General features: G+C 43.1%; 1 long non-coding RNA gene across 2 annotated transcripts in view; it reads right to left on the bottom strand.

Annotated features, from left to right (window-relative positions):
- LOC123593089 overlaps window positions 1-16,261 on the bottom strand; it is a 179,505-nt gene that overhangs the window by 151,919 nt on the left and 11,325 nt on the right. The window lies entirely within an intron of this gene.

Here is a 16,261-nt window from a genome sequence, read left to right as displayed (position 1 = left end):
ATGTACTAAATGCTACTGAATTGTATATTTTTAATGGTTAATTTATGTTGTATTAATTTTACATCAGTTTTTTTTTAATTAGGGTTCAGTTAGCTAGGAAGAAATGGGAGAATTACTGGTTGCAGTCAATTTCCTGTTTTACAAGGAAGAGAAACCCTATTGGTCTGTTTTAAAGTCTGTATTTCTCATACAGAGAACAAACTAAGGATGGATGGGGGGGGTGGGAGAGAGGGAAAATGGGTGATGGGCATTGAGGGGGGCACTTGTTGGGATGAGCACTGGGTGTTGTATGTAAGCCAATTTGACAATAAATTATATTCATAAAAAATAAAATAAAATAATAAAAAATTTTGAAAAGTCTGTATTTCTCTTTCACTTTTGAAAAATGCTTGGTGTAGGTTTTTTGTTTTTGTTTCTGTTTTTGTTTTTTTTGCTTGCTTGCTTGCTTGGTGTAGAATTCTAGGTTGACTTTTTTTTTTTTCTTCCAGCATTTTGAAGATGTCACTTCACTATCTTCTAGCTGACATAGTTTTTGGTTAGTAGTCTGTGATTTTCTTATCTTTGTTCCTCTTTATGTAATGTTTCTCTTTTCAAGATCTTCTCTTTGTCTTTAGTTCTTAGAAGCTCATATATGATACGTCTAGATGAGTTCCTAGATGTTTATCCTGATTAGTATTCTCTGATCTTCCCAGATTTGTGACTTGGTATGTTATTAATTTTGAAAAATTCTTGGCCATTATTTCTTAAAATATTTCTTCTGTCCCATTTCTCTCTCTTCTTGTACATATGTTAGGTTGTTTGATGTTGTCCCACAGATCTTGGACGCTCTTTTCTATTGTGGGGTTTCTTTCCCACTTTTTTCTTTGTGTTTGGATATTTCTATTGAATTATCTTCACAGATAATTATCTTTCACAGATTCTTTCCTCCTCTGGGTCAAGACTACTGATGAGCCAGACAAAAGAAATCTTTATCTGTGTTACCGTGTTTTCTATTTCTAGCATTTCCATTTGATTCTTTAGAGTTTCCATCTCCCTGCTGAAATTACCCATTCTATCATGAAAGCTGTTCACCTTTTCTACTAGATCCTTTAACATTAATCATAGTTCCTTTAATATCCCCATATGATAATTCCAATATCTGTATCATATATGAGTCTGGTTCTGTTAATTGCTTTGTCTCTTAATAGCGTGTCATTTTTCTCTTCCTTCTTTGTGTGCCTGTAAAAATATTTTGTCAAAAGCTGGACAATTATAAGGCAGTAAACACTGAAGTAAATAGTTTTCATGCCTGTAAATGGGCATACCTCTCCTTCTGCTAGGACTTTAGTGCAAGAGATTGAGTCAGTGAACTTAGGAGCTGACCTGCTTTTGGGTTTTGTTTTTGCTATGGATATTGGCGTGTACAACAAGCTTCAAGTTTCCCTAACATTACCTCTGTTTAAGGTTGAGGCTGGTTTGCCAGAGGGTTTATCAACTTCTGCTCCTCCCTCAATTTTACATCTTCCCCTTGTGCCTGCTCCTCAGATAATATCTCTTCCCTGATCTTGATGCTATTTAGCAGTAAGTGGCTATTACTTGTTACTTGAGGCTTATTAGCCTGTTTGATGTTTGAGGGGTGGGGAGTGAAGGAGGCATTCCCTGTTTTTTCTGATTCAGCATTAGTGTTAGATAGGCTCTGTACCCCTACGTCTTACGGGTAGGCCTTCTCTATGAAGCTACCCCACCCACCCCTGGAACATTTCTAATGATCTGGAGCCCATAGAGGTAGAGGGGTTTGGTTTGGTTTGGTTTGGTTTGGTTTGGTTTTTTCTCTTTTCTCTTTCTCTGGCTGCAATGGCTCTTCGCCAGTACAGAATTTACTGGCTAATGACAGGATTTACTGTCCTTCACCCAGTGGTTTAAGGCCTTTGTTCTATGGGAAAGATAGGGAAGAAGTATCTGGGTAGGGTTTGGTGCCTTTCCCCACAGTGGCAGCTCTTCCTTTCCCCCAGGTTTGTATCAAAGGAAAACCTTCTCAGGATTCGCATGCTGCCCCCAGTCTTTCTTGTGAACACATAATAAGGTCCATGGAGAAGAGCTTGCAAGTCAATGTGAATTACCCTGTACTTGTGGCTTCTGTATTCTCATGCTGGCCTACATTTGACCTTCAATAATTCCTTAAAATTTATACCTGAATTCCTACCAGCTTGATGGTGTTCAGAGGGAGAGTCAGCCTCAAATGAGCAAGAGTACCTGTGCTATATCTCCTTGGCTGTGTCCATCTTTCCTTAGATTAAGATTAATTAGGTTGTCCTGGAACCTCAGCTTTCTGATAAATTTTTTAAAAGCTGTGAATTTGCAGATTGTCTAATGATTTCTTGTGTTCTAATAGTAAAAGTGATGCTATTTCTGCCTTTCCTTTTTCCTAAGCAGACTCCAAAAGCCCCTGAGAAACTCTGTTTTGTAGTTAAACCTGTTCTATGTACTTGAATGCAATCCTTAACTAATGCAAGTACCAAATGCATTCATTACTCAAAACTACATTCTAAATGGAGCAAAGGTGTAAGCATAAAATATGAAACCATGAGCACCTGAAGAAATAGGGGGTAACCTTTTAACTTCAGAAAGAGAAATACATTTTTCAGTTTTCTTAAAATACGGAAGCTATAAAATAAAAGACTAATAATAGGACTAATAAATTCATAAAATGAAATATTTCTACGTGGCAAAAAGTCATTATATATATGTTATATATATAATAGTTATTATATGTATAACTTTTATTTTATTTTAAATGTTTATTTATTTTTGAGAGTGAGAGCATGAGGATCCAATGTGGGCTTGAACCCACAAACTGTGAGATCATGACCTGAGTCAATGTCAGATGCTTAACTGAACCACCCAGGTGCCCTGCAAAAAGTCATTATAAATATCAAATAACAAACTGAGAAAAAATATTTGCAATAAATATGCAAAGGGATAATTTTCTTAATATTAAAAAGCATTTATAAATCAATAAGTAAAGATCAATAATTTGTGGGCAAAGAATAGGAATAGATATTTAGAAGAAAAGGAAGTAAACATGCAAAATGTGATTAACCTACCTTAAAACAAATTTGTAAACAAACAAGATACAATTTATCATTTCTCAGGTTGACTGAGATAAAAGATTTGATAATGCTGGGGCACCTGGGTAGCTCAGTAGGTTAAGCATCCTACTTCAGCTCATGTCATAATCTCACGGTTTGTGAGTTAGAGACCTGCGTCAGGCTCTGTGCTGCCAGCTCAGAGCTGGGAGCCTGCTTTGAATTTTGTCCCCTTCTCTCTCTGCCCCTCCCCACTTGTGCTCTGTCTCTCTGTCTCTCAAAAATAAATAAATGTAAAAAAAAATTTTTTTTAAAGCTTTGATAATCCTGAATCAACAATTGTTCATCAATCAATAGCATGTGAAGAGAGGCACCTTTACAGTTTGGGTGGGGTACAATTCTGTACAGTTGGTGTGGCAATTACACAGTATCAGTATTTAAAATATAAAAATTCCCTTCTGGGAATGCAAGCTGGTGCAGCCACTCTGGAAAACAGTATGGAGGTTCCTCAAAAAATTAAAAATAGAACTACCCTACGACCCAGCAATTGCACTACTAGGCATCTTTCTATGGGATACAGGTGTGCTGTTTCAAAGGGACACATGCACCCCCATGTTTATAGCAGCACTATCAACAATAGCCAAAGTATGGAAAGAGCCCAAATGTCCATCAATGGATGAGTGGATAAAGAAGATGTGGTACATATATATAAATGTATATACAATGGAGTATTACCTGGCAATCAAAAAGAATGAAATCTTGCCATTTGCAACTACGTGGATGGAACTGGAGGGTATTATGCTAAGTGCAATTAGTCAGTCAGAGAAAGACAAAAATCATATGACTTCACTCATATGAGGACTTTAAGAGACAAAACAGGTGAACATAATGGAAGGGAAACAAAAATAATATAAAAACAGGGAGGGGGACAAAACAGAAGAGACTCATAATATGGAGAACAAACTGAGGGTTACAGGAGGGATTGTGGGAGGGGGGATGGGCTAAATGGGTAAGGGGCACTAAGGAATCTACTCCTGAAATCATTGTTGCACTATATGCTAACTAATTTGGATGTAAATTTAAAAAAATAAAAAATAGGGGCGCCTGGGTGGCGCAGTCGGTTAAGCGTCCAACTTCAGCCAGGTCACGATCTCGCGGTCCGTGAGTTCGAGCCCCGCGTCAGGCTCTGGGCTGATGGCTCGGAGCCTGGAGCCTGTTTCCGATTCTGTGTCTCCCTCTCTCTCTGCCCCTCACCCGTTCATGCTCTGTCTCTCTCTGTCCCAAAAATAAATAAACGTTGAAAAAAAAATTTTTTTTAAATAAAAAATAAAACAAGTTAAAAAATAAAATAAAATACAACCTTTCATCCATCAATTCAACTCTTAGGAATTTCTCCTATATATTCATACCTATGTAAAGACTTATACACTTAAGGTTTGTGTTAGCATTATTATTCAGAGCAAAAGACTGTAAATAACTAAATATCCATGAATGTGGGACTGAAGATAAGCTGAGCTCTACTTGTACCAAAGAAGACTGTTTAATCATCAAAGAAAATTATATAAACAAGATATATTCATACTATGAAATAAAACAAGAAAGAAGGAAAACAGTGTATCATATGTTTCCATTTGTAAAGAAAAATATATTAGTTTATTTATGTTTCCTATACTAAATTAATTCTGTAAGATCCATAGGGAAGAAAATTCTGAATGATACACAGGGAAGAAAAAGAGGACACAAAGGTAGGAAAGAGACACAGTATATACACCTTCTTTTGCCTTTTGAATCTTGTACATGTATATGTATACCCACTTAAAAAATAATAATTTTAGTTATTGAATAAAATAAATACCTCCATCAAGAGACCTCATCCCTGATACTCCAACCTTTTGCCACAAAGCCTCTCCAATCCACCCATCTATACCTCCATTAGAGATAGACTGCATTTCATACTGCCAAATGCATTCTGTGGCCCTTTGCTCTGTGTTGCCTTTTGTTCATAAGTTTCTCTCCACATGAACATGGTTCTTTCCCCAACAGCCTACACTTTAGGAGCCAACTCCTATGTCACTCTACCCAGGAACCCTCTTTGACTACCCAGATCCTCATTATGTTTTCTCTCCTCCAGAATGGAAAGTTTGTGACCTGACACTTACAAATGAGTATATAATTCTATTTGTTTTAGATGATTGGATTTTACTTTGTGTGAATTAACCTTATCTTGGAAGCCAGATAGTTAAGTATCTCGAGAGCAGGAAAGCAATACAACTCAAATTTCTCTGTACCCTTGACATTGCTCAGTTTAGGGATGCTCATGCCTCAGGGTGAAGGGCAGACTGGATACTGGAAGAAGGGCCAAAATAGCCTCTTCAGAGATTTTGAGCGCAAGGATTTTTGGTTATGAGACCACTGTCACCAGAGCAACACAGTCTCAAAGAAATTCAGAAATCCTGGGATATTGGAGTCATAACACAATACCCACAGAGGCCAAGAAGGTAACATAAGGAGTAAATCAATAGTCAAGGTATAGGAGTGATGGGTCCTGAAGCTGATTGGAAAACACCTGTCCTGTCTAAAAGTTACCATAATTTAAGTTAAAGGAAAAAACAAAAATAAAAAACTCCTCAGGTAAACATATATCTAGAGTAGATAAGTAGGTCCATGAACAAGAATTAGTTTGTGACCCCTACTTGGAAGTAGCCACTCATGTCTATATGAAGTCATCTCCTGTAGCAAGCAGAAGGCTATCACATGGATAGCGACATCTCTGGAACACAAAAGGATGATGCTCCAGAAGCGAGTCAAATTTATGTGCCTTCATGGAAGGTAGTGTTCATAATCTCTTCCCATTACAGAATGAAGGCTTCCTTTCACCACATATGTAAAACTAAAGTAAGCTCCAGCACCACTCCCACTCCCAGCAACTCCACTCTGCCTCAGTCCTGGGCCACCCCCGCCACTGCCCTCAGCACTGTCCTAGAGTGGCTTTTGCTACCCAACCAGGGAACCTGCCCTAGGTCTCAACTCTCATCTTAGAGAGTTGGTCTGCTCAAGAAGACCCAACACAATCAAATGTCTGCATCCCTTGAAGAAGACTGCTACTGTCATTTTCATTAATGTGCATTAATGTGCAGGTGGGGCAGAGCACCACTGAAATATACTCTATATCTCTAAGCAAAGGAGATATACACTCTATATCTCTAAGTTAAGGGAAGGCATAAGGGGAGGCTAAAATGTTCTACCCATCTAGAGAAGGAGCTTTATTTTTAATTTTTCTTAATGTCTATTTATTTTTGAGAAAGAGAGAGACAGAGCATGAGTTGGGGAGGGGCAGAGAGAGACACACACAAACAGAATCAGGAACAGAATCAGAATCAGAATCAGCTCCAAGCTGTCAGCCCAGAACCCAACCCAGGGCTCAAACCCACAAACCATGAGATCATGACCTGAGCTGATGTCGGATGCTTAACTGACTGAGTCACCCAGGTGCCCCAGAGAAGGAGCTTTAACCCAGACTTAAGCTGGGTCAGCATTCCACACAACTCTTCCCAGCCCACCCTGGACTATGGATAAATGGACTTGAGCAGAAAAGGAAGGTAAGTTAAATAAAGACCAGGTCTGAATTCTATCATGGCTTCCCATGATATGCTTGAGCCAGAGGAGCAATATGGACCTGAGGATAGTAGTGACATGAAGGAGTGGCCAGGAATCCCACAGGCAGAATTCACTGATGACTTATATATATCCCCACAGTCTCAATGGCAGGTTTTCAGAGGAGCACCACCATGCTCCAACCTTGAGGAGGTACCTTGTGTTTATCAAAAGCACATAACTAATATGACAAGATATGAAAAGCAAATGATAGAATCTCCCCTCCTCTGCTCCCTGTTGGTTATTGGTAAGATCTTTCTGGAGAACTCATCTCAGAAGCTGCTGCAGCTCTCTTACCTATATCCCACCTCCACTGCCTGTTAGCTGCATGGAATTAGTGACTCCTGGAATGAAGATCACAGTAGGACTTGAAGAGGGGCTTGTCTCCCGCTCCCAAGGGCTGGCAGGGAGACAATCAGGGAGGGGGAGCATGTAGATGGAGGCCTGAGTACCTGGGACAGAAGCTGACATGTTCCTGACCAGGATATGATAAGAGAGAAAAGCCAATTTGCTTTGCACTCAAAACAGCCTGGAGCCAGGAAGTCAACCCATCGTTTAAGTGCTCTTGGGGGAAGTAGGTGAGTAAATCTGAGCTTCAATCTGCTTGCTCATAGTGTGATAAAGAGCAATGGGCTAAACCTTGTTGTCCAAAGGCAATGCAAATTAATTCTAAATCAGAACACTCACCCTCTACTCTCCCAAACTGTGACCCAATGTCTGGTAATGGTGTAACTAGAAGTACGTTTTTTGCTTAGCTCAAATATGAAGTCAGTCACTGAGTTCTAATCTTGGTATCTCTCAACTTTGCCCCCTTTCCTCTATTTTTAACTGCTTCTGTTTGTATTCAGTTTCTCATCCATTCTTGCCTGAATAATTTAAATAGTGGCTCATATCCCCAGGGCTTAGAATAGTGGCTGGTGTACAGTAATTCCTTAATAGCACTTGAAACAAAATTCTGAGCTGAGGAGCAGACAAATCACTATATTAGTGTGATGAGTCCTATGGAATGGGGGAATCCTGTCACAGGAGGAAGTACTCAGCTAATGGGGACCCCAGAAGGATCACAATAAGAATGACTTTGAGAAGTGTCTTACATTCAACAATAAAAGTATTTGATCACTTACTATATGCAAGGTTCTATAGCAAACACAATAATGAAGAAGACAGAGGATTTACACAATGGAGCTCATGATCTCATGGGATAGACAGTCTTACATACCAAAACTGTCTAATCAAAATATATACTTGGGGATGCCTGGGTGGCTCAGTTGGTTAAGCAGCTGACTTCAGCTCAGGTCATGATCTCATGGTTTGTGGGTTTGAGCCTCACGTCTGACTCTGTGCTGACAGCTCAGAGTCTGGAGCCTGCTTTGGATTCTGTGTCTCCCTCTCTCTCTGCCCCTCCCCTGCTCACACTCTCTCTCTCAAAAATAAACATGACCAAAAAATTAATTAAAAAAAATATATGTGTGTATAAATGTATATATATATTTATTTATATATTTATATATGTATATATGTATATATAGAAAGATATACTTGGATGTCCAATATTCATATCAAAGTATAGAAAAGTGAACTCCTGATACCCTACCCATCACCATCGCCCAATCACATATACAAAACATGCTTTCGTCACAGTATTCACCCTATCAGTTAATGACAACTCTATCTTACCATTTTCTCAGGACAAAAATATTGGTGTCATCTTTGACTTTTTTTCCTAATAGTCCATATTCAATCCATCAGTAAACCCTGTTGTCTCTACCTATAAAATGAATTCAGAACATGACCATGTCTCACTCCCTCAGCTGCTATGAATATTGCAGTAGCATCTCCCAGCTTCTTCCTGAGACTATACGTCCAACAGTCTGTTCTCAACACAGAAGCCTGATGGTCCTCAGGGAGGGTCCTAGCTGTGGATGATTAGATAGATAGATAGATAGATAGATAGAGGCGGCTGGATGGCTCAGTCAGTTGAGCATCTGACTTGGTTTCAGCTCAAGTCATGATCTCACAGTTCGTGCATTCAAGCCCCTCACCAGGCTCTGTCAGCAGTGTGGAGCCTGCTTGGGATTCTCTGTTTCTCTCTCTGTGTGTCCCTCCCTTCCTCCCTCCCTCTCTCTCTCTCTCTGTCTGTCTCTCTCAAAATAAATATTTTTTAAAAGATAGATAGATAAAACATATATAGATGTAAAACCATGAGATTGGATAGGATCACCAAAGAAATGAGTGTTAATGAAGGAGAGATCTAAGAACTAGGTTCTGTAGTACTTTAACATTAACAAATTAGGGAGGTGGGGGATATAGGAACTAAAAAGCAGAGACTGCAAAGTAGTAGCCAATGAGGTAGGAAGAAAAGCAGAAGAGTGTAAAATACTGGGAGCCAAGAAAGAAGATTATTGCAAGGATAAAGTGAGCAACTGCATGAAAATTTGCCACTCAGCCAAGTAAGATGAGGATGCAGAGACGATTGTTAGGTTTAGTAACATAGTCATTGTTTATGGCCTTGAGAACAATAGACTCAGGTGAGTAGTGGAGGTAAAGGTGTGACTGGAGTGAATTCGAGAAAGAATGAAAGAGCAATTGGTGATAACAAATATAATCAACTGTCTCAAGAAGTTTCATTCCACAGACGTGCAGAAAATGAGGACAGAACAGAGCAGGGTATTTAAGGTGGGAGACACAGCATGTTGGATATTGATGGAAAAGATCCAGTGGAGGGAAATAAGTTGATGATGCAGGAGAGCAAAGTAACAGAATATGAGTGAGTCCCTAAGAAGAGGGGTTGGCCTTGACTAAGCACAGACACTGCACTGGTGTAAAGAGAAGGTGACATTAATGAGGGAAGACTTTGGCTCAGTCAGTTAAGCATCCAACTTTGGCTCAGGTCATGATCTCACAGTTCCTGAGCTGAAGCTCCACGTCAGGTAAACTCCAGCCCCACTTCGGGCTCTGTTCTCTGTCTGCCCCTCACTCACTCATGCTCTCTCTCTCTAAAAAATAAATATACTTGGGGCGCCTGGGTGGCGCCGTTGGTTAAGCGTCCGACTTCAGCCAGGTCACGATCTCGCGGTCCGTGAGTTCGAGCCCTGCGTCAGGCTCTGGGCTGATGGCTCAGAGCCCGGAGCCTGTTTCTGATTCTGTGTCTCCCTCTCTCTCTGCCCCTCCCCCGTTCATGCTCTGTCTCTCTCTGTCCCAAAAATAAATAAACGTTGAAAAAAAAAATTTTTAATAAATAAATAAATAAATAAATATACTTTAAAAAATTAAAATAAAAAAATGTTTAAATGATGGAGGACTTTGTATACCAAAAGAAGCAAAGTTTCCCCACAACTAAGAGAGTGGTGAAAAAGATCTAGAGGGGAGAAAGAGGAGCTGGGAAAGGATCGTGGCAAGTGGGGAGGAGGGACAAAATGGAAAGCCAAAGCCAGAGGTGGAGCAGAATTCTAGAAATTACCATAGCGAGTTATTTTTAGGGACTAAGAAGTCAGTAGCAGCATGTGAGCCAGGGTGGGCAGAAAAATTGGCTGAAGTTGGTGATCATATGTGTGAAATAGTTGCTCTTGGAACATAGTAGGAGAGATGGCAGAGAAAGCTCTATATGCATGGTGCATAAGGAAGAGGAGGGACCTTGAGAAAAAGAAATAGAGCAGGTGTGGTGTCCTAGTGTTCACCCAGGGACTAGGGTGATTTGGAGGTGGGAGGAGAGAACTGGAAGGCAAAAAGACAAAGAGTATGCCCTGAGTGGATGGGATAGATCTCTGTTTTGGACACTTCCTATCTCTCAGAAGGTGGCATCTCTGCATTCCCACCTTCTGACCTACCATACAGGAGCCAAGAGCTAAAGGAAGTGCAGGAATGCTGTAGTTTCCCTATGTTGTGGTATGGGGGACCGTGGGATGCCCCTGCCTCACTGATTTCTAAAGAAATCCAGGATGACTCAACATCCCATCAAACCAGGAGGTGGTGTCAGGACTCTTCCTCTGATAGGACCCCAGGACTTAGCACAATGTGTCCACTGCTAGCAGGATGCAGAAAATACAGGACAGGAAGAAGTATGAATGTGTCCCTCCTCTGAATGGTGACTCTGTCAGGGATGGGAACCCGGCCCCTGTTGTGGCCCTTGGGGTGACAAGGCACAAGGCCTAGGCCTGCTGAGCCAAAACCCCCCAGGTGTTACCCTAAAGCACTCCAAAGATCACAGGAGGTCTTGTGACAGCCACATCCTCCCTGCCTGGGGGAGTTGGGCAGAGAGCCACACAGCAAGAAGACAAGAGGGGGACCCAAAGTGAAAGGAATGACCCAGAAAGGTCACAGCAGCATCATGTGGGAAGCCAAGGTTAATGTGCACACATCCTGACTTAGGTCCTTCCCATGGCCCCATAAGAGCCCCTATGAGTTCACAGTGCTGACCAAAGTCCTACAACAAAGGGTTGAGCACATAAAGATGAGCTGTAACCCACACCTTCAGGATTCTCAGTTTTCAGCAAAGTCAAGAGCTAAGCGAAGACAGGGTCAGAGCCTGTGACTCACGCAGGACGTTAAGGAATGAAGCCTTGCTCATCCCATCTCATACCCTAGCACAAACCTCATCCTCTAGCTTAAGAGTAAATCCAGCATAAAAGGCCTCGTGGAGGACACAAACTCAAGCATCTACTACTCCAGAATTGGTGGTAGATGCTAGGAATAAATGAGTGCTTGCTAGGGAACTCTGGAGTTCACCTCTGGCCCTCTGAGGTAACATGTCATGGTGAAAGGTCCTGACCTTCTGGAGCCCTTTCCTTGATCTCTGCAGAGGGCACCTGAGAAGTCTATGGAGAGAATTTCAGGCAAGTGACCACGTGCAGTGGAGGAGAGTGGCTTCTCCACAAAATCACTTCGCCTGTCAAAACACAGAGTCCTAGAAGATAGAGACCATGACTGCTTCATTTTTGTACCTGCTTACCATAGCCCATCCTGGGAGAGCAGTGAACACAGAATGAGAACAGGAATAAACCCCACAGATGCTACTCTCTGCACCATGTAAGAGGGGGCTGGGCTTCTGCTCTTTACCAGCCATCCAAAGCCTAATGCTCCACCTGGGCTCAGGGGCCCATCTGTCACAGAATGAAGAACAAGAATGATTCCTGTGTCCCATGTAGGGAGAAGAAAGAAGGGAAGACAGCCTGGACTTCAGGTGGGAATATGAGCAATGAGCACAATGTAGGCATGTAAGGTGCTAGGGGACACAGAGGACCAGATCCCTGATAGGTCTGGCTGGGCTTGCCGAGGACCGTTCATTCCCATCCATCCCCAGAGACAGTGAGGCCAGGACCCTGAATACTTGGTCTGGATGAGAGCATGAGGAGGGAAAGGGGGCCTGGGAAGGGGCCAGAGGGAGATCTCTGTTTCCAGAAGGAGGGGTGGGCCCTGCCAACTGCCCCTCCCCCCTTTCCTGCTTTGCCCCTCTTCTCCACTGCAACTTCTCGGGATCCAGGGCCAGGCAAGGAGCACACTGGGGGCTTTCCAGAATGTATCACTTCCAAGGTCAAGCCTGCTACAGAAGCTGCAGGGGCAGGACCCTGGACAGGCAGCTGGACCCGTGGGAATCCAGATGGCGGGAAGGGAACAGAAGCCATTCCTTGCGGTAAATGGGGCTGGCAGCTGGGGAGTGTCAGGAGAGAGGGGAGGGGTAAAGTGAGAGTCCAGAGCAGAATCTCACACATAGTCAAAGACACAGGACACAGACATCAGCCACAAAGAGACACAAACACAAGGACACAAATTCAATGATGCCACTCCAAAACTAATTCAGAGTACCCAGAGACAGGTCCAGGAAACACACCTACATAGACTCAAGAACACCCTGAGTCAGACATGTGGGAGCAGACAGACACTGGCACAAGCACACATGCAGACACAGAGACAGGCTTCACACACGTAAACAGACACAGACCATCTTGCAGACCTACAAACACAAATGCAGTCCAAATCCATCCTTCAAAGTTTCTCTCCACCATAAAGCCTCCTATGCCACCTCAAACCGGGTCTATCTCTCCCTCCTCTAAGCTCTGCTTTGCAATTTCTATGCCATTCCTTGTCCTTTACTAAAGATAGTCTTGGATTCACATGCATACCTCTGGTCTCAACAACTTGGCTGTGTGCTTTCAAAGAAATGGCAAGGTCAGCAAGTGAGTCCACTGCCCTCCTCGGCAGCCCCATTGCTCACCTACACACCCATCCCTATCCCTAGCAGTGTTTCCAGTTTACTGCAGGTCCTGACCCCCAGCCTTTAAGCAGACATAGACCCTAAGGGAAGAATAAAGCAGATAGACACATCCTTTCAAAGTAATGCTGGTGGGTATTACCTCCCAAAATCTTTACCTTGCCTTATGCTTACCGCTGTCTACCTCCAATCTGTAACCACTATATCAGTGCTAGTCTAAGCATAGTTACCTAACACTAACCTTAACCATAGAAAGCTACACACTGAGTAATGTCTGCATATACTAGGCCCACAAATATCACATACTTATGACAGTATAGATCATCTGCACTCCAAGAACTCAGTAGCTCCTTCAGTAACACCTGCAGAGTCATCAGGGTAGGATGTCCCTGAAAGGCTCAGTGTTCAGCTGGAACCCAGGAGCACCAAGGTGCTCAGGCCCTTTGACCCTTCTTAGGCAGAAAAACCTACAGGGACCCAACTCATCCCAAGCCTTGTTCTGAGATTAGCCTAGCCTCTCAGCTTAAATTCCCACCATGCCCCTCCCTGGCTCCTGCCTGCCAAGCTGGGAGTATCTGTTGCCCTGGAACACCATACCAGGAGGGAGCAAATGTGCCTGAGACGTGGGTCTGAAGGGATGTGGGGATTTCCAGGCTCTTGCAACACCCATACCTAGGACCTCTACCCCAGGGTCTGGCCCAGGTGCCTGTCCTAAATAGGTAGTGGGCCTGCTGACACTGGGGAGAGTAGGGGTGAATTAGCACACCACTTCTCCCCCTATTAAGGATCTTACTCTGGTGAAAGAGTGTATTCCCAATGAATGTATTCACAATTCATCAGCAGAGGTAAAGCTGAAGTCAGCCATGTGTACCTTCCTTATCCCCTAACCCCTCATCTCTCACCCCCAGGAACCAAGACCTTTAGGTATAGGACTCCCCTGCACCCTGGCCACCCTAGAGATTGTCAAACACTACTTAGGCTCTGTCAGAAGCTCACCAAGCCAAAATGCAACTTTTAGGTGGACACACATCTCAGATGTATAGCCATCCGAATTTCTGTGTCCCTTTCCCCAATGTCTACATTCAGCCTGTCCTAAGAACCAAAAGAAGAACTTGGTTCAGGGCTGCAAGTTCCAAACCCCCACACCAAGCTTAGGGTTCCAATAAATTATAGGTGGGATGAGCCCAGGCCAGCAGTTGAATGCAGAGGAATGGCTATGTGGCAGACTTGAGTTCCCTGAGAAGGATAGCAACTCCCTTCACTGTCTCAACCCCTCTCCTGTGGACTATGTCTATACCTGGGTTCCACTACCTTCCAGATTCCCTCACTGCCTCCCTTCCATGCCCCTACCTCCACCTCATAGGCTCAGTCATCTGCAGCCCAGTGTGTGGCAGTCATTTTCCTGCTCTGAGAGTAGTTCTTTCCAGTCCTGGCTTTCTGTCCAGCCAAGTATCTACCTCCAGCAAAGCTTCAACTCCTTACCTTCCTTCTCTCAGGGTCCTTAACTTAGGTTCTAAGTCCCAGGAATAAGCATAGAGGCCCCAATACCTGCAAGATGAAATATCTCCCTATAGCTGGTCTAACACTACAAACTCAAGTTCAAAGGTGAGGACTTATAGTAGATCCTAGGAAAATCCTCCTGAGTTGAGGAAAGGCAGTCAAGGAGGGAACCTAGGGGACTGTGAACACCACCTGACATACAAGAACTCCCCCCTCCCCACCATAATGGCATAAACAAGGGGAAGGGGACAGGATGTCTTAGGAAAGACAGGGAACCTGGGGTTTTAGTAGAGGAAGTAGCACAGTCCTCAACTCTTCCCAGCCATGCTCTACCTTTTTCTACAAGCTGTGCCAGGCCAGAAAGTCCCCTCCTTCAGGAAGGTTGGGGGTATATCACCCGAGCTTCCTCGTCCCCCAGACCATCTTTGTTACCAACCACAGGCTCTGTGCCCATCTGGGCACATGTTTGGAATGTACCTGGAGAACTTAAAAAGAAAAAAAAATACGGATCCTTTTGCTCTAATCTGAGATTCTATTTAAGATGGTCTGTGGTGGTAACTCTAATTCTGTATTTTTAGTGAGCTCCTCATATAATTCCGAAGTGCAGCCAAGTTTGGAAACAGTGGAAACAATCTAATATGATATGACTATGGAATCATCTACATACATACATACTCCCAGCACTCGTGCTATCCTACCTCTCTGGGAACTCTTCAGAAACAGGCTGCTCACTACTTACTTAATCACTTCCACAGAAGGTAGGGGGGTAGGAGGGGAAGAAGAGATTGAAGATATGGGAATTAAAAGCTTTCCAGTGCCAGGATTTACCATCAGACAGGTAAAAGACCGAAGAAATCTTATCTCTTTGTTTTTGCCCAGTCCTGTCCCAAGAATGCCAGCCTCTTGCCAGACGAGGTACTCCCTGCCCTGCCTAAAGTAAAACTCTTTGTAAAACCTCAGACGCAAGAGCTCAATTATCTCTCCTTTAATTTACTCAGATTCCAGCCCCTCTCCTCAGCGGGCCTTGAGATCAAACACCATGTCCATATCCCCATCCAACAATATCCCCAACTCCAATCCCCAGCCTTTCTGTATCCTATAACAACACCCTTATCATAGGCATAATCTTTCTGTCACTATCTTGTACTTTGCCAACCCTGTCCTGACTTTATTCCTCCCATTTCTTACCCTCTCCACATCTCCCTATGGTCTCTCTATCCCCATACAAGTTGTTCTTCAGAAATGTGGGATAAGCCTGGGTATGAGGGAGCCTGGTGCTGGGTTTAGCACTCTGAGAACTAGATGGCTTTTCGAGTCCTAACCTGATGATTACAACTCTGAAGTCCCAATCTGGATTTAAATATAGGTTCTAAGTCATGACCCAATAATACACACACCATACACCAGCATAAATTCCAAACAGAGAAAAGATTTAAAACATTAAAAACTAAACTACAGGAATGACAGCATGCAAAATGGCAGAGTAGGAAACTCTAGGGGTTGGTCCCTCCACTAAAGCAACCACTAAGCTGGAAAGAGCAATTGAAAATACCTATTTCAGAACTCTGGAAATTTATCAGACGCTTATAACAATCAGGGGAGTGCTTGATTAAGGGAGAGGATGCTTGATCTTTCATAAGAGACCATCATGCATCAACTAGCTACTAGCTAACACTGTGGAGACAGTGGCACACATTCCTGGAGTTTCTGGCTGGTGGCAGAGAACCTCATCCTCCAAAAATTGGGGATTGTGCATTTTGGTCAGTCTATGGTTCCCTGAGGGACAGGTGAGATGCTTGCCTTGGTTGCAGCCCTCTTGGGCTGCAGCACCTTC

Source organism: Leopardus geoffroyi, chromosome D4, assembly GCF_018350155.1.
Source record: "Leopardus geoffroyi isolate Oge1 chromosome D4, O.geoffroyi_Oge1_pat1.0, whole genome shotgun sequence".
In the NCBI taxonomy this organism is placed as follows: Eukaryota; Metazoa; Chordata; class Mammalia; order Carnivora; family Felidae; genus Leopardus; species Leopardus geoffroyi.
The sequence above is the reverse complement of the archived record's forward strand: the minus strand, read 5'-3'. Positions and strand labels throughout refer to the sequence as shown.